The following is a 19,584-nucleotide window of genomic DNA, read 5'->3' on the forward strand; positions in this document are numbered from 1 at the left end:
CCCTTGTTAAAGTGCAGTGGCATTGACCAAGGGGAGCTGCTGCCCGTCAGTGAGGCCAGCCACAACCTAAGAGTTCAGCCTGTTTACCAGCTGGTTCTTAAATAAGGTCAGCCCAGTGTGAGTAAATAACCAATTAGGCTTAGACTGATGCTTCAAAACACAAATATAAAGACATACTGTTTCCTCAGGTAAAAGATGAATTACATTAACTCAACACGTACTACAAATGGGCAAAACTAGTGCTATGTGAGATTTTACCAGGTCTTAAGTTTCACTTATAGAAGAACCTGAAATCTAATTGTTTCACAGTGCAATGCCTTAACACAGTGTGCCTTGGCCAGGACCTTGTTTCTGTTGGTTCTTCCACACTCTTTGGCCTTACTCATTGCAGGCTACTATGGCCTACCTCTGCTATGCAAAACTAATTTCTTCCATCCAGTCAGGGTCTTTATAATATCTGCTACGAACAGTTGATCCCCACTTTGTATTTTTATCTATTTATTAAAGTTCAATCGAGAATTTCTCAGTTTTGTTTCTTAGCACTGATTTAGTTACCAATGCATCCTTTGCAAGTAATGAAGCTTCTGTTCCAAATCAGCTTTTTCGTTTTTTGGCTGGTAACTTCCTGGCCAGGTTGTTTTGGCTTTGCAACACTTTCTGCACAATGATGGCTCTCACTGTTTGAAGTGTGTTGCAGCTTGTGATGTGCTACAGAAGACATTTAAGACTATCTAGTTCCACCACATCTCCTAGTATCCCTCTATTATCTCCACACCTCCTTTATTGAAACCCAGCCTGAACCATCATATTTTCCCTGATTTTTTTAAACTTCTTTCATTTCTAGAAGTGCAGAGACATATCCTGTACATATCATCTCTTCAGAAAGTTATGCATATATCAGAGGAAAAAATCTCCACAACAATCCAAACAAAAATACTCACAGATCTTTGAACTAGAAAGCTGTATACTTTTTTCCTGCATATTTTATCCTGTCAAAATACAAATTTGCTGGAAACTTCACAGGGAAGAGATCCGGGTTTATTTTTTTTCTGTTAAAAATGGGGTCAATTTAGATTCATAAAACAAATGGCAGTGTAGAGGAAATAATTGGGACTAACAAGATGCCTGCTTAGCTTTCCACCTGGTCTCTCAGTGACTATCTTCCATTCTATTTCCCTGCATAATCTTTTTTATCCATTTAAGCTCTTAGCTTCTGGGAATCTGCTATATCAGGTATTTGGAAAAAAATCTGGAAAAGTTGAGCAGGTCTACATTATCAGAAATAATTAATGATGCCTCTGCATGCTTTGGAACCATATGAATGATACACAAGCAAACAAAAAATACAAATGGACACTACTTTATCAAGGAATTGTACTCAGTATGTTTCAATTGTATAGTTTTGTTATAATGATACAAAATACTTCTAAAAAAAGGGTTATTAAATATCCGCCTATATGCTAGGAATGAATATTTCTCTCCCTGTTATCAATCTCCTTCCTTCTACTTCATTGAATATGTCTCACTTTTTGTATGTGATCCACTGAAGCAATTTGTTGTGTGATAATGAACAACGTTTGTGCTGGGGCTTTAAACAGATTGCTGTAGTAGTGCTTTGAAAGAGAAACAGATGATCCCAACCATAAAAAAATCTATAAGGTCATCAGCCATCTATACAGATGCAGCATGTGACTCAGCTGCTGATTGATTAACTCTGTTTGCATTATATTGATATATATGTGATGCTTCTAATATTAACTAGCTCTGTTCTTAGGAGATACACAATAACTAAGTCTTTCTCCACCATGTCTTCTAAGAGTTTCCTGAGTGACTATTAAATATTTGACTCCATTGTTTTGATTACTGGTTTATTAATTGAGGTTACTCTACATGGTACTGTTATCCTTGGAGATTTATTTTGAATTTGAATTTATAGCTTTTGTTTCTATAAGCTTTTTTTTGTTTCTAAGAGCCCAGAGGTTAATTTTCTTGGGAGTGTGTACAAAATAGTAGCAGAAATCCTTCACACATATTACTTCACAGTCAATTTCCTATCTCTGTTAAAGATTGTCCTTTTAGTTATAAACAGTCAGAACCTCTCCTGGTTTGGTCTATGTCTGTTGCTTCTTGTTCTTCCACGATGCATGTTTGTGAAAAGTCTGACTGTCTTCTTGATGCTCCCTTCATAGGTGCTAGAGGGCAGCTGCCTGGTCTGCCTGAAGCCACCTCTGCTCCAGGCTGAACAAGCCCTTCACCTTCAGTGTCTCATCACAGGGTGAGTGCTCCAGCCTCCAGCCATCATGGTGGTTCTGTGCTGAATTTCTTCCAGTTTATCAATGTCTGTTTTGTACTGGGGGACCCAAAACTGGGCACAGTGCTCTGGCTGTTGTGTAAAGAGTGCTGAGCAGAGGGGGATAATCCCTTCCTTGTGTGTACTGGCTCTGCTTGTGCTAGTGTAGTCCAGGAGGTTGTTGTCTCTCTTTGCTGCCAGGGCATTTCTGGTTCATGCTCATCTCACTGCCTACCAGGACCTCCAGGGTCTTTTCTGCAGAGCTGCTCCACAGCCTGTATCATTGCAAGAGACTCCTTCCTTCATGTGCAGAGCTTTGCTTCGGCCTTGCTGATTTTCATAAGGCTCCTCTTGGCCCATTCCTCCAGCAAGTCTAGGTTCCTCTGGCTGTCAGTCTTGCCCTTGAGCATATCAACTGCTCCTACCAGTTTGGTGTCATCTGCAGACTTGCAAGACTGCACTCCAGTGACTGCTCCAGATCATGGGTAAACATTTTCAACAGAACTGCTCTGGTGATAGACCCTTGAGGTACTTTACTTGTTACTGGCCTCCAGCCACATTACACAATCCATCAACCACTACCAACTGAGTGTGATTATCAAACCATTGTTTTTAGCAACTTGGTTGCCCACCAGTCCCATCTGTAACCTCCTCATTGGGATACAAAAGTACTGTGGAAGACAGCACCAAAAGCCCTTCTAAAGAACAGCCCTCCTCCCTTCATCCACAAATCCTGTTGTTTCATTGTAGAAGACGTACAATGGGAAAAGAAAGTCTTTTGATTATTCAGTGATAAAGACAGAATTGGATATGTGGAAGTGGTGGTTTTTCAGAGCTTTAATTGCACTTTTGACTTGCAAATGACCAGCATGGTTCCCACATACAAGTCTAGCTGTTAAGTCCCTAATTCTGTGACATGTTTCTGTGGGCAGGTCTGTGCGTATATAAAACCCCTTTGAAATTGGTGGCATTGCCTGCATCTGCAGAGATCTGTTTGTGTGGAATGAGCTTTTTGAACAGGGCCTAAATCTACCACAATTCCTGGTTGCTCTATGGGTAACTAATATAACCATTCTTTTTGCTTCAGCAATGGTTTATGTTTAGGTTTGGGACACCTGTTCCCTTGATGATAAAGAACATTTGGTTGTGCTCAAGTAATATGACAGGAAGAGTGGCACACTTTTAAAATAAAATCAAATAAACCAGCTGCAACTTGTTAATTTCAAAACTGCTGGTTACGCCAAATTTCTTAATTTGGAAATTGTACAGCTTAGCGCAGCCAGTCACTGCTAAATATGTACATTTAGAGCCAGGAAGTTTGCTATTTCTTTGCCATCAGCTATATTTATCCAGTCTGAGAGAGTTATTAAAACTTTTTCCACTTTCTGAGGTTGGCTTTTTTTGGTTGTTGTTGGTTTTGTTTTTTGGGTTTGGTGGTGTTTTGTTGTTTTTTTGGTTTGGGGTTTGTTTTTTTTTTTTCATTCTGCTTCATTATGGAAAGAAGAAGATTAATAACATCTAACAGTCCTCAGAATACTTGACTAGCTTCATCTCTCCCTCTACAATGAATTCAGGTTTCTCCATCTCACCTTTAAAGTTCAGCCTGATGTTTCACTAAAGTATTGTTCTCACTTTTTTGTTGTTTGGTGGGTCATTCCCCCCTCTGCCCCACCCCCTGCCATTTCTGTACATGCTCAAAGCAACCTCTGCTCCTTCTTTTAACAAGTTGTTCTATAGACATAATACACCCGAAGTCAGCTACTTATATCAAAAGCCTCAGGCTTAAGTACTGCAGCCTAACTATATGTTCTTTTAAGCATCTGTATTGAAAGGAGTCAAATAAAAAATTTTCCAAGTCTTTAAGATATTTTTATTCAATGGCATTAATACATTCAAACTGCTAGCCAGAAGACCTGTGAAAAATATACCAAAGAAATTGGAAAAACAAAAGAAATAATAAAGATAAACCTGTTTATTGTTGTCAATTGTGAAAATAGACATATTTTAAAAGATGAAAAGTAAACCACATATGGGCTATCTCATTTTAATTAATATTTCTGAAATCTGCAAAGATAGGCAAATACTAAGTTTCATATGGAGGTTGTCCTAAGTCTAGTTTCTCTAAATTTTGGCTTGCAAGTAGAAGTAATACACCAGTGCAGCCATGAACTTAAATAACAATTTATGTACTCACTACTAGCAACTTAAGAGATCAAAACCTTGAAAAAAATTAGATTAATTTCAGCCTCTTGTTATTCAACACAGGAACCTGCACATCATAACCTGAGCTAAGATGGCCAAGATTTGTATGCTGTTATACAACCCAGCCATGAGCAGCAGACACAACCTCATGCTGTAAGAACAAGTATGTTGTATAATACCATGACTCTTGATGTAATACTGCTCACCATTTCCAGTCCTATTTTAAAAATGATGTAATTAAATTCTTTCCATCTGGGGAAAAACTGGATGCTGTCATCAGTAGAAAAGTATCTTCTTCACTGTATTAGTTTTCTGACTCTTGAATTTGGAAAGAAAATAGTACTTTCAGATGTCCTATTTCTTTTCAACACTTCTGTTACTATATCTAAAACATTTGGCTTTGTACCTTTATTCCCACATCTTGATTTTAGTTAATCAAACATGTATGCACTCATACTTGTATCAATTATTCATTTTGTCAGTACAAGTGTGCACGCAAATTGAGGTCAAGCTTCAGGCTTTCTCTGCAAATATAACCCAAATATTCTGTTATAGAATAATGTTTGAAATAGCAGTGGCTTTTAGCCTACCCAGGTTTACAGCTGCCTGTTGACAGTACTTACAAGTTACCTGACTTTTTTCCTCCTTTTTCTCCTCAGCTAAGTGCAAGGTGATTGTATAGAGTACTGACGAAGGCGTGCTTCTGTCACAGGGTCAGAAAACTCTAAGTCCAGTGTGTACCACACTGCCTTGGCCAAAAGTACATCCCACTCTAATAACAGTCCATGACCTGACAGCTTCTCTCCTGGGCCCTTGTAAGGCCACCTTGGCTCTGAGTGAACGGACAAAGATGTCTTGTGCTTTCACTTTGGAAGTTCTCTAGAGAATTTTTTGGTAGGATTCTTCTTGCCAGGGATTGCTTTTGAAATGTGCAAAGGAACACACAGTCAAAAAGAAATCATTACCACAGAAGTATGTGAAATGTCTATTCTGCTCAAAGTTGTTGTATTTCCTTGTTCTCACTGGGCAGTATGTACTTTGCAGCAAGGCGGATAAACAAAAGAAATAAGTAAAATCCAAGGGATCCAAAACAAGGGTACAAACATTCAGGTTACATGTAAGGAGAGCTCATTTGGGCATAAATTACCTCCTGAATTTGATGGCAAAACATTTCAAACTTGTATACTTAATGAGAGACACTAAGATAGCAGATGCTACTGAAAAATCATGTATAGTCAGAAGAATTTCAAACCCTGAATAAACAACTTCATTTGCTATAGCTAATTTATTATCATTTCATGAAGGGTTTGTCTCCCTTGGTATTTAGAAGAATATTTGAGAAGAAAAATCCTTCAAAGTACTTAGAAGAAGGAATAGTAAATCTTCGTATTTCCACTACATTCTTCTCATGGTTTAACCCAGGCCAGTGACTAAAGCCCCACGCAGCCACTCGCTCGCTGCCCCTGCGGTGGGATGGGGGAGTGGATTGGAAAAGAGAGAAAAGTTGTGGGTTGAGATAGACAGTTTAATAGGTAAAGGAAAAGCCACGCATGCAAGCAAAGCAAAACAAGGAATTCATTCACTACTTCCCATGGGCCGGCAGGTGTTCAGCCATTTCCAGGCCAGCAGGGCTCCGTCATGCATAAGGGTGACTGGGGAGGACAAACACCGTAAGGTTGAATGTCCTCCATTTCCTTCTTCTTCCCACAGCTTATATATACTCACCATGACGCCATATGGTATGGAATATCCCTTTGGTTAGTTCAAGACTGCTGTCCTGGTGTGTCCCCTCCCAATGTCCCACACCCCTCCAGCCCTCTCACTGGCAGGGCCTGAGAAACCAAAAAGTCCTTGACTTAGTACAAACAATTCCCAACAACAACCAAAAATGCTATCAACATTGTTCTCACACCAAATCCAACACACAGCACTGCCCCAGCTACTAAAAAGAAAATTAAATCAATCCTAGCTGAAAACAGGACAAATCTTCAACATTCAGCATTGAGTGTTTGGCATTCTTCAAATGTCCTGGATACTACAGGTTACAGAGGCTTTTTTTGTTTCACTTGCTTGTTCCAATAGCTTTAGGCTCTGAAATCTCACAGTACTAGTCTCAGCAAGTTATTCCTCATTTTTGTGGGATGTTTAATGGCATTGTCTAAGGCTCTTGCATCTACCTGCCTGAACCTGTGGGGAATTAGTAAATAGTAGGATAGAATTAGGTAAGGTCTGCATGCTGTCATCCACTTGAAGTTTCATTAACTCTTATCAGTTGGTATCCAAAAAAAATATTTTCCCCACTCATTTTTTTTCTTTTTTTTTTTGAATGAGTGCTGCATCAACAAAAAAAGGAAAAAGTTGAAGTAACATTTAAAAAACCCATTTAAGTGCATATTTATGTAAGTGGATTTAGGGTTTTTAAGAAAAGTGCAGATGTTAGTGCTAGAAGTAAAGACACGTTTCCCACAGTCACACCACTCATGACACCTATTTCCACCTAGTCCATGTATAAATAAATGAACTAAATTTATTCATTCTATAATTTCTGATTTAAGAGTAGATCCTTCAACAAATTATGAGTTAAGATTTGATCATATGCATGAACTGAAAATTTCCAAACATCATAGAACATCTTTATAGTTGCACTCCCATTAGAATTCCCCAGATTTTTCTCTACATTTCAGTTAGAAGAGAGCTCTCAGTTAGCAGATCCTCTCTAAAATGCAAAAGACAAGTCTTTCCTCATGTAAAAGTCAGGCTAGAAGTTTAAGGACAGTTCTGTCCTTCAGCAGACACATGGGTTAAATCCAATTGTAGGTATTCAATTGTATTGGAACACCTCTCCCATAAAGAAAGATCAAGAGAGTTGAGGTTGTTCATCCTGGAGAACAGAAGGCAGCTCTGAAGAAACCTTATTGAAGCCGTTTAGTACTTAAAAGGGGCTTATAAGAAAGATGAAGAGAGACTTTTTATCAAGGCCTGTAGTGACAGGACAAGGGACAATGGTTTTAAACTGAAAGAGGGTAGATTTAGATGGGACATAAGACAGAAATCTTTTATGATGAAGGTGGTGAGACACTGGAACAGGTTTCCCAGAGAAGTTGTGGCTGCCCCATCCCTGGAAGTGTTCAAGGTCAGGTTGGATGGGGCTTTGAGCAACCCGATCAAGTGAAAGATGTCCATGCCCATGGCAGGGGGGTTGGATTAGATGATTTTTAAAGGTCACTTCTAATCCAAACCATTCTATGCTTCTATAGTTCTACGATTCTATATTTCAAACCCATTACTTTATTTGTGAGGCAGTGTTGTCCTGGTAAAGTAGGTCCATTCAGTTTGAAAGCTTTTTAAGTCCTGATGTTGCAGTAGACACTAAATAATATTTCACAGAATCCTGGTTATAGCTGCTAACAGACTTTTCACAGTGTCTAATTCATCTTTCTCTTCCATGTGTGTGTGCACACTCACAAAATATCCCCCCAAGCCTGAAGCAGCTGACTCACCCCTAGAAGTCTAAAAGAAGTCTTTTACAAGTTATGTATAATGTAGTAATTATATAACTTTTGTACATTGGTCTGCATTTATACTCCCTTATTATCTACTGGAATAGCTCTTCTTAGCAGTTCAGATATTTCATGTAGCTATGCAATTAAGATTTTCTCAATATACAGAAAAAATATTTACATCATTTCTAGAAAATAAAAAATAAAAAATAGCGCCTATGTTTACAGCAGCTCCCAGAAGTGCTTGGCTGTGGTTTTCAGTATCATTCAAATGGCTCACGAGGGAACTTTTTAATTCAAGAAAGAGACAAGGAAAGGAGCCATCATAATTATAGAAGGCACCAAGAAATATGAATACTGAGACCATCTCAAGGGGTCTTTCTTTCAGGTCCTCATAACATTTAGGAATGTAACTGTTTAGGCTGAAAATATTCATGTTTAGTTTCAACCCACAGACCTTTAAAAAGAAGGTTTTCCTTCTTTTTAAGAGTCATAGAGGAGAAGCAGAAGAATAATCACATCTTTGTTCACCTCTGGCTCCCTCTCTGTATTTAAATACCTTCACGCATAGTTTTTCCTAGTTCATCTGCAAACAACTGCTTATGTGTTCAACCCACTCCATGTGAGTTAGTCTACTAAGGCTTCACAGACAGGTAAGGTTTAGTATAAAACATGTAAAGAGAGAAAAAAAAGGGATATAGTAAGACCTCTAAGAAAGCATATAACTCTGACCCTGCTCAAAGGAAGAATCAGCTGTACTTGAGCATCTTTTACATGCCTATTTAACATATTCTGAAAAACTTCTGATTAAGTACATCATAAGGATTTCAGTAATTTATGCTATTTTTACAAACATTCAGGATGCTGTTACAATATTTTATTTGTTATTCTTTGAACCCAATCAACTTATATGTCCCTTCATCGTATTTGAACATGGTGAGTCCCCACTCAAATCAAATGAGGTGTTAAATGCACTTAAGCATCAACTTCTGCTAGCATATATTTTTTTAAAAGGAATTATATTATTTTTATTTGTATCCTTGCTTGTTGCAGATCAGAAGCAAACTTAGAGAAACTTGTGAAATTTCTGTTTTTTGGCTATATTCTTAAATATACTGTTACTAGTATAGTCTCTTACATCCACTGCTGTTTTCTGGAAATGCTCTTTCAGGTGCTAGTTACCTATCTTAAAAAGAAACATAGCAGAAATATCTTTTAATCCAACTATAAATACATCTAAAACATTGTTTTTTGTTCTGTATTCCTGAAAGTTTACAGGGGAATCTTGAAAACAGGTCCATGAAAGATAAAGAAAAAAAAAAAAAAAACAACCAACAAAAAGCAAACAAAAGAAAACATCAGAAACAAACAAACAAACCAACCCCCAAAAAAATCTCAAACAAAACCTAATGGGAAGTTCAAATTTGCCATACAAAAGTCTGTATCTCTGGTGAAGTTTGATACAAATTTGTTTACATCTGCAAATGATGGATGGAATCCAAAAGTTTTCAAATTTGAGAACTATTAGAATATACTTCACTTTATGGAACTTTCTTATGTAAATGATATCTTTCTGATATTACATGCTGACTCAGGCTTTTCCTGAGACAGCTCTCACAAAGATTTGTTTGTCTCAATTAATTCAGCAGCTTTCCTTTTCCCTTCTTATTGCTAAAATCCACTTGCATATTAATTAGGTTTGCCTTGAGTTAGATATCTTGCCTGCCTTAGAAGGAGTGGGGGATGAGTTTTCTTGCCAGGCAGAGTTTCTTAAGCTCTTACCACTCTAATTATTTCTCAGAAATGTTTACCAAAGGGAGCAAAATTTAAACAAAAATAAAAATCACACAGATGGTAGATCAGAGGAAGAATGTTTCTAAAAATAGCATGTGAAAATGGTTACAAGTTGTCTCTTGTTAATCAGTACACAAAACAGTGGATAAATATGTGTGTTGGCATTTTCTCTGGTTAATTCAGTATTTTTCTGTTAGCAGATACTCTTGAACCCTTATGCAAATTCCAAATATGAATGACCTCAATCAATGAAGGTAATAATAAACATAACTGTGATTGTGTGTACTTTTGCTTTTGCATTATTTAATTGAAGATGCATGACAGCTAAACTGTAGCATGATAAGAAATTAAGTGTAAATCTATTTCCAAAATCCTTCATCATTACTTCCTAAAAAAAAAGTTTTTCTAAGTTAATTTAAAAGTCTCTTTTTACTTGAAAGATACTGAAACTTATGTTTCCATTGCCTTTCTCCTTTTTGCCTTCTTGCTCATAGCATTGTAGAGTAAGGTCAATTTTATGATCATTGGAAATGGCTACAAGTCTCATTAAGCCAATGAAATGCACCATGATAATATAAAAAAAATGCATGTTACACCCATGTCAGTAAAATAAATAATGGAAAATGTCATCATAAATACCATACCTCAGAAGACTAAGCAAGAGTTTCGGGCCAACATTGCAAATCACCTGTTGTAACTCATCATAACCCTATTTCTTAAACCAAGTTATGTAAGCTTAAAAAAAAAAAAAAAAAAAAAAGAATCTGAGATTAAATGAAATGCCATACCTTTGTTATCTGTTGTTCTGATGTCCATAGGTAACTTGACATAGACCATTTCCCATAGGAAAAACTATGTGAGAGATGACATATGGAGTAATTTTGCTGTGATTGGAACCTAATGAGTGCTAACCCATGTGATCTTCTCAGGAAGAGATTTGTTCAGCTGCTCAGATTTCCACTATGTCTCCCTGTCAGATGCTCAAGGTGGGGCTATTTCTTCAGAGATGTTCAGAGGTCACAGACTTTCCAGACATATATCAATCAATAATAAACTGGGTAGTGTCATTAAAGAATTTAAGTCATTGACATCCTTGTACCAAATAGCTGAGTAAATGTTTTTGCTTGCCTTCCAGTTCTTTTTCCATTACATGCATCAACAGAGCAGAAGAGTTGAATAGATGCTTTAGAATGATTTCTAGATTAGAGATGTGCCAAACTATGTACAAAGCAGTGGCAAAGCCAGCACATTGACACACCTATTGTTTTACGAAACTGCTTCTGGTGTATTAAAGAGCCAGGATATCTCTACAGACATCGTGCAGCGTAACAATTGAAAAAAAGGACTTTGGTCTTTGTGCAATTCCTGTGGGACCTTGTACATTTGTCAACCTAGTTTACAACTGTGGCTGAAAATAATAGAAAAAAAAGATATTGCATCTGAATATTTTTTTAAACTTTGTGCATGCTCATAGTATTCTGTATTCAGTATTCTGACTGGGGCCTTTGAAAGCAAATCTGTAACACCCCCATTGAAAACCTTCAGGAGTGAGTTAATCTTACCTGACTCTACATGTACAAAAATTAGACATCTAAGTTGAAATGAATCACCCCACCACTGGGAAATTCATCTGTCCTAGCTTAAACACCTACATTAACACCAGGCTGCTTGTTCTTTAGACTCACATCTTTCTCTTCATTGATAATAAAGAATCTAGAATGGCTAGCTTAGGGTTTATATGGGTTTAGTACCTAAATTGGAACTACTGAATGACACCCTGAAATTCCTTCAGTTTATTTCACAGATCACTATGTCAGCTGTACCTTTCAATTTTCATCAGAACATAGGCAATAACACGTGTGTTTATACAGTCATGTAACTTTATATCAATGCTGATGCATAGCTGCTGTTATTATAGATAACATATATACACGATAAGATCTCAATCTTAAAAATAGTTATTGTTTTTCCCAGTTTTAATCATATTCTTATGCAGTATAAAATCAACATACCTTAAAGTAGTGCTTCTATAGATTTAAGCGCTGACTCCATTACCCATAGACCTCACAATTTTCAATGTAATTACTGCAACAATAAGGGGCAAAGAAGAGTGGCCTTATCCTTATTTACAGACAAGGAACTGAATATGTTCATAAAACAGAGATAATAAGACCGATTGCAGACAGACTAAATAACTTGGTTAAGGTCACACAGGAAGTCTGTGGTGGATCTGGAGCTAAATCCAGGTCTTCCTCTGAGATCTGTGTCTTTAATTCCAGACACAGGAAAAATTCCCACTGAGATGAGTAGATACTTTGTCTGAATAAGGACACAGCGTTTGCTTCCTAAGTGGGAACAAAAACCAGCTTTTTAAATGCGGTTTACTGTGATTAACCAACTGAGATTAGAACTATGGATATAGGCTCATGTTACTTTCCGCATATAAGAAACAATATTCCTTAATGTAACACTACCACTGCACAGATTTATGGGGCTCATTACACACCACACATCAGCAGAAACATCTGAATAAATGTGGTTTAAATTTAGCTTTTTCTTGTCTTTCCAATGTGTGGCATTTGCTGTAGATTTAATTTTTAAAACTTGCTACCCACAAATGTTTTAGATCACAACTGGAAACTTTCAGGGTAATTACTGGGTCACATTACAGACATGAAATGGGTGGTTCTAACCAAAGGCAGAAGCATAAAATGCCTATTTCTTTCATTATGAAACTACTAAATGTTTCCATATTTCTGAGATTATCACCATTCAAGGAGAGGCTGGGAATTCCTTTTGTTTGTGACCAGTTACCTTTGCCACTGATTTTGAATACAACAAACTTAACTCTCATATCTCTGTTATCTGGGTATATCTGTTTGAGTATCTGTAACATATGAGTAAAGGCCATACTGCACAGAGGAATTCCTACAAAGGAATTCCATGTGCAATTATGTAAAAAAAGCAGCCAATCCCTTTAAAGAAAAAAAGGTCAACCAACAGATGTAACTCTAGTAATAGGTATCACTATTAACACTTAGCACCTGTCTCTGATAAAAACTAAAGCTGGAATGCAACCAGATGTACACTGAACATTTTCCTAATACTGAAAAATTGCTTTCTTCTCGCATTGGTATTGTGTTTAAGATTTTTCAGATGATAGAAAATACCTATTATGATGTTCTGATACTGCAGCTCAAGGACCATCTGATAAAATTTCTCACCTCATTTATTTCTTTTTTAAGAATATGGTGTTAAATAATCTTTTCTTTATTTTTTTTCTTTTTTTTTCCCATTGACAAAATTCAGAATAAACCTTGAAAGTTCAGGCTGACAATGTCTTTCTTTGAACGAGCTTTCTCCCCTGTCAGTAACAAACTGTGGATGCACAGAGCTGGGTGGCCTGGAAAACTTGGCCCAGAAGTCAAAAACAAATTTAGAAGTTGGCCTTTTCTGGAATACATTCTTCCATGACTACATTGCATACCATATTCTATCACAATGATTTAAAGCTTGCTTAGATAAGCCCAGGCAAGGTGCAGTCATGCTTTTGAATTGAAAAGCTGTATTTCTATTAAATGTAGCCACAGTGCAACATAAAATATTAATTAATCAGGAGTGCCACAATTAATTTTTTTGAACTTATCACTTGAATGTCTAGTGCATTGCACTTCAATGTACAGCCACTCAGGGAAGTACTTAGATCAAGTTCAGGCATCCTACTCAAGGCAAAGGAGCTCAGTTTGGGTTTTTCGGCATGGCAATGTAGTCAGCATTGACCCAAGCATCCAAATGGAAATATTGTACCTGCATATGGAGTGTATCTATGTTCCATATGCATTATCAGTGTCAATGTGGTTACATTTTGTTTTCCTCACAAGGTGTCTGTTGCCTGATTACATCCATTTGTTCATGCCGGACAAGGAACACAGCCCTGTGGAGACAAGGCTATTGCAGAACTGTAGGTAGGAGAAGAGAGGTGTTAGTTTTCTGGACTTTTCCGTGTTCTTTTTGCATTTTTAGTATTACTGAATATCCTAATATTTTTTTTTTTCTCCTCAAAGAAAAGTAATCAAACACAAGCTTTGATAGGATCCAGATGCTGTGCTGCAGTAGAAGGCTGGCTCCATGTAGGAGCTAAATGGCATTCATCCAAAAACAAGGTAGCCAAGAAAAGTACAGCATCTAGAGAATGCCTGGCTTGCTTTATCCCAGCACCACCTGTAGTTCCAACTGACTGTAAAATGCATCCACAGGTCAATGAGTCTTTATTCTTTGAAATTAAGCTTTTGCAATTAAAAATCTGTCCAAAGTTACTTTGGAGTATTAATTCTGCTTCCATTAAGGTTTATTTGGAATTTTCTTTTAAATGCACGTTATCTTGCTATATTAAAGACTTTAAAAAAAAAATAAAAAAATTGTTCTTATCCCTGGTAGTGAAAACCAGGTCTATTTTCTTTTTCTGCAACACTGTCTCCAACTTAGAATCTATAAACCTCATACAGGAGCCTTGACTGCCCTGTGACACAGCTAAACCATAGGTGATATCCCATGTATCCTAAAACCAGTTTTAGGTAGAATATGTCTGGATAAACAACAAAAAATGTTGTAATAAAACTGAATTAAATCTTTAAATAATTTTGAGAATCAAGAGCCTTGGTTTCATGCCACCTTCCTTTCCACTCTAGTAATGCAATTGTTCTGCAAGTGTTGAGTAAGTAATGGTTTTGAGTTGTTAAGGGGTGTGGGGGGGTGGGGGTGAGAAGTTTAAATAGCAATTAAATCTGTGCAGTTTGATGATTTTTAAATATTCAGACTGGCCAGAAAATCGATAGAGAAGCCATTTAAGGAAGTTCTCTGAGGCTAAAGGGTGAAATCATAGTCTTTCAGTGAAGCTTGGGGAAATAGAACATCTTTGAGCTTGGTGAGTGCCTCTTTTAACGTGCAACTTCTTTAGATTCCCTGTGGCTTAGCAAGCAAGACACAGAAGCATTCCTTATGTTCCACTCTACATACACTTCCTCATTTTCAAGGGGAAAAGCCTATGATATATTTAAGTATCTTTAAGTAAACTAATAATTCTTTTGGAAAAGATTTTAATTATAACAACACTCATCTTAGTTGTACACAATTTTTCTTGAAGGTTTTAGGTTCCTCTCTGCATATAAATTAGCGCTCCTGCCTATCCATAGAAATTAAAAGTTGAGGTTTATCATATTTTTTAAGGTAAGCTTGAGTTAAATTTCTTTGAGACGTTTTGGAAAGGTCTTCATTCGGTGCGTAAGTCAATGCATATTTAATGGATCTTCACTACAGTGACATGGTACTACAAGTCTTGTTTTGTGTGTGACCAGCTGACAAAGTGAATTGGTCCTGAATTAGTAACTGTTCATAGTAGGTGCTGCTCTGGTGAAGCAAGAGTGAGTTTTTAAACACCTGAAATCCTGCTGTGTACTTGTGTTTGCTCCATCTTCAATGGATATCAGTCAAAACAGTTTCTCAATCACGCATGATCCTGCTCACATTCTTAACAGCTGCAGACTAAACATCTCAATTGACTTCAGTCAGCGTGCCAAATAATGTAAGCGCTACTAAATGTGTGTGCACAGACATTTGTTTACAGGTTTCTGTTTGCAAAATCTTTGGCTCTTCCCTTCAAATAATTAGTTTTCTCCTTCTCTGAGCCTAATGCATGACATACAGATGTCACCTCTGCCTTGCAGAAATACCCTTGCTCAAGGAAACAAGGGTGTTTACAGTAGCCAGACTTTTCAGGCTTCATCCTCATAAACAGATCAAGCAACAGATTTCTAGGGGTTCATTCCATTTTCTGAGCCACCCTGAGGAGAAATCTCTCCTCCTTAGCAGTCATTGACCCTTTAGCGACAAGTTTGTGTCAAGAGGTCTGAGCTGATGGGCCTGGTCATGACTCCGGTTAGTTCTGGGAAGAGTGAATTTGCTTCTGGAATGGCAAAACGGTCTCTGTTTCCTTTCTCATGTTGACAGAATTTACTTAGAAAATTTAATAAAATTATATTTACTTTGTAAATTATCTTTAGGATTTGCTTGCCAGAACTGTTTTTGAAAGACAACACAAAAATTCTTAAGACAGACTTCTTTAAAAGAGCTACAAGGTTTACACAGTTAAAAAATGATATATTGTATGGGACTTAGCAAACATTAACTGAGAATTGATCTTTTTGCAATAAGCGACAAGAACCACTCTTTAAACAGTTTCCAGTGCAAGATATTGGTATAAACACGTATTTAATGTATTTTCAAAATGAACTGTCTAATTAAAAAGAAAAGATAGCCTAATGATATTTTCAAATTATATTTAAAGATAAATTAGAAAGAAGTTTCCTTTCAATCAAATCAGTGTAAAAATGTCTCTTCCAGGTTTTAAAAAAGAATATTGCAAGAAATCCTGAAAAGCAATACATGTTACAATTCTTTGCTGAGACCTGCAATTTTGAGCATCAAAGATTTGTCTGAAGTAATAATACTATGGTCTATTACTCTCTTTCTCCATCACCTAAAGGCAATTTGCCATTACCTTATTAATTTTCTTTCAAAGAAGTGAATAGCAGTTTGAAAAAATACCAGCATGTTCAGTAATACTAATGCTTTGATATGTGCAAATACTGTTTTAATATGTTCAGTGTTTTGAACTTTAGGAAATGTTAATATCTTTGGCTCATATTTCACGGTTCTCTTATAAACACATGTATATATTTATTGTGTTAATAACCTAATTAAAATATCCCAGTCTGAGGCTGAAATAAAGCAGTTTGCACCATGTCTGAATCGGACATGACATATAGCCAGCTGTTCCTATCTGTATTTCTGGATTTGCTTCATAAATCCATATATTTTGGGAAATAAGTAATTTGTAGAATATATTTTGGTAAGAAGCCCACTGAAGGGAAAATGCCTAATTCAGGAGGGGATTCCACCTTTGCTGGTGATAAAACCAGATATCCACAGACAGTTACAGCATAGGATCAGCCCCAGAGATCCGAACAAAATTTTATTTACACAGCAGTTTGCATATTAAAATTTAAGTTTGAGATCAACAGTTTATCTTTCATATCTGAAGGCATGGTACACTTCTCACACAGCTACACATCTCATTCTAGTCTGTCAAGAACTGAATTAGCTGTCACTTCAAATGCACTGTACTACAAGCAATCATAACAGTTCTTGAGGTTTATTTAAATATTTTATATTTCATCTCTGAAAAGGAAAAATGCTGTATATATTCTGTTATTCATCACACATTTTTTAAGGTATTAACATGTCAGTTATTCAACAATAGTACTTCAGGAACAAACACTTTCCAGAAAATAAAACATCAGCTACAAGGGTTTACATTTTCAATGCCACTTGAAGGATTCAGAACAATGGCCATCAGAATAAGTGCAAAATATGTTGTCTATTTCCTTCAGAAATAGATCAACTAACGATGTTGAGAGCATGGGGTTTTTAATTACATGAGATGAAACAAGGGATATATACACTTAAGCTGCTTGAGGTACTTTTGGAATTTTTTTTGGAAACATCATTGATTGTTTAGAAATATCGCATAGCTTTAACAAAAACAAAGTAATATCACACAATAAACTCCTCAATAAACTCCACTGAACATAAGCTTGTTCAAGAAATTGGTGAAGATGAAAAATACAGCTGAGAAGAAACCATATTAATTTTTATGGTGCTTGAAAAAATGTTACAAATTTTGAAACTTTTTTTTTCTTTTAGATCAAAAATACATTATTGTCTTTAGAACCATGGAAGGGATATGATTTCTTTCTTTAGTGTTTGGACATTCTACCAGATTCTACCATTTTGTAATACAGTGCTCATAAAGTAATGGAGTGGCAAAGAACAAGAAGAATCACAGCTGATTTTTTAGATAGTATAGTCATATTTTTTGTTCTATGTCACCATATAAAAACATAATAATGAATTAGAGGTGTCAATTATGGGCATTGCAGGAACAAGTTTTTTCTTGGAAGGACTTAAATAGTACCCTTGTGTAATGTTATCAGGCCTTTACTCTGCATTCCTCCAGCATGAGAAAAAGATGCAGCTTGACTTAATTTTTAGCCATCCAGTATTGGCTAATTGCAACCATTGATAGTCTGAATTGCATTATTTTTAGAGGAGCTCAGTGATGTTATGCAAAACCTGGCCAAAATTGTTTAACTTTAAACAAGCAATAAGAAGGAAAGATCAATAGCTTTGCTAGTGAAGCTGGAAGTTTTTGCTTTGTTTTCTTGTGCTTTGTTTTGCATGTTTTGGTTTGGATTGCTACATTTTAGTCAAGCAGGCTGAAAGTTACAGCTGCTTTGTGCCTATTTAAAACCTTTCATGTAGCAAAGATTTACATGTGTTCTAAATTTTATATACTTTGAATAAAGCCATTATTTCAGCGAACCACAAGAGCACACATGTAGACAACCATAGATAAGCACGTATATAAAACTTTTATAGAATCAGAACCCATACGAACCCACATTCTGTAAAATTCGTGGTCCTCTGTTTAAAGTAACGCTTTCATTAGTAATGCATAATTTACACGATTTCCTTCTTGTAAAGCATGGCTTTCATGACACTTGTTAAACTCTGAGAGGAATAATGTTATCAACACATTTACCTGAGTAAAACATTTTCTTTTTCTGTTGTAAGGTCATACTGAACCCTTTCACAGACCAGACTCTTTTTCTTTCTTCATTTCTCTGAAAGACATTATACATGTATTTTTCCTACTCTTTTTTTCTTCCCTTCCTTCTCCTTTACTTTTCCCCTCACTGTCTATTCTACTCCCCCAGCCCCCTCTTTTCTATTAAAAGTTAGTTGAAGCTGAGCTTCTTACATCTCTGTGAAAAGTCAAAAAAGAATGAATCAAATACACGTTTGAAATGTTCCTGAAATTTTTACTGTATTGCTGTTGGCTTGGCTGAGAAAAAGGTACTGGAAATATATGGAAGACTTACATTAATGGCTAAGAAAGTAAAATGGAAATAAAAAAAAAGGGAAGAAAAAACTCTGAAAATGTATCCCAACTTGCTGAAGTTAACTTATTTAGATATAATCTCTTTCAAAAATTGCCCAGAGGTTCACACTGAATTGCATGTGATTTTATTCCTCACCCTCTTTCTGGGGGAAACAATCTCTACATGTATTGCATCACCATCCAGGCCGCAGTTGCTACCTAGAACTTGCACCATTGTTCTGTGTGATAAATACAACCATTTTCTGCCTGGGGCTGTTCACGATGGAAATTTTCCACCCACAAACAATCTTGTTAGTTTCATAATTGCTTCCCTCTTCTAATGAATGCTGAACATAATGAATGCCAAGCCATTCTTTTGGGTTCAAATCCAGGGATCTTCATCAAGACAATGAATGTGCATTCATTAAATAGAACCATGTTGAAAGTGCTTTTGCCATAAGTACAGTATAATACATTTTCTTTAATGGGAATGTAGTATTTTAGTACATTACTTAATTAGGGATGAGCAGACAAATGGAGTTAATTCCTTCAGCTTCAGTGAGTGCTGCAGAAACAGTACATTTTCATTCATTGCTTAGGAAGCCATTCATTACATAAAGCCACAGGCTGAAGAAAAAGGAAATAATTTAAAATATTATATATGGTAAAGTATAATTTAATAAATTTAATGCTTACTGAAAGGGTGAGTCTGGAGGTGACATTGCAGATCTTCCTCTTAGGTTTGATCTCTAGGGAACAGAGATGAAATTTGAGATTATTTTGGCAATCTCAATTCTCTG

General features: G+C 36.4%; 1 long non-coding RNA gene across 1 annotated transcript in view; it reads left to right on the forward strand.

The window, feature by feature from the left end:
- LOC308066561 overlaps positions 1–13,817 on the forward strand; it is a 90,047-nt gene extending 76,230 nt beyond the window's left edge. The window contains exons 3-5 of the long non-coding RNA XR_013929200.1: positions 2,190–8,645; positions 9,987–10,040; positions 10,605–13,817. This is a non-coding gene — a long non-coding RNA (uncharacterized lncRNA). The remainder of the gene's footprint in view (positions 1–2,189; positions 8,646–9,986; positions 10,041–10,604) is intronic.
- The last annotated feature ends 5,767 nt before the right edge of the window (positions 13,818–19,584 follow it).

Source organism: Falco punctatus, assembly GCF_963210335.1.
Source record: "Falco punctatus genome assembly, chromosome: 6".
Classification (NCBI taxonomy): Eukaryota; Metazoa; Chordata; class Aves; order Falconiformes; family Falconidae; genus Falco; species Falco punctatus.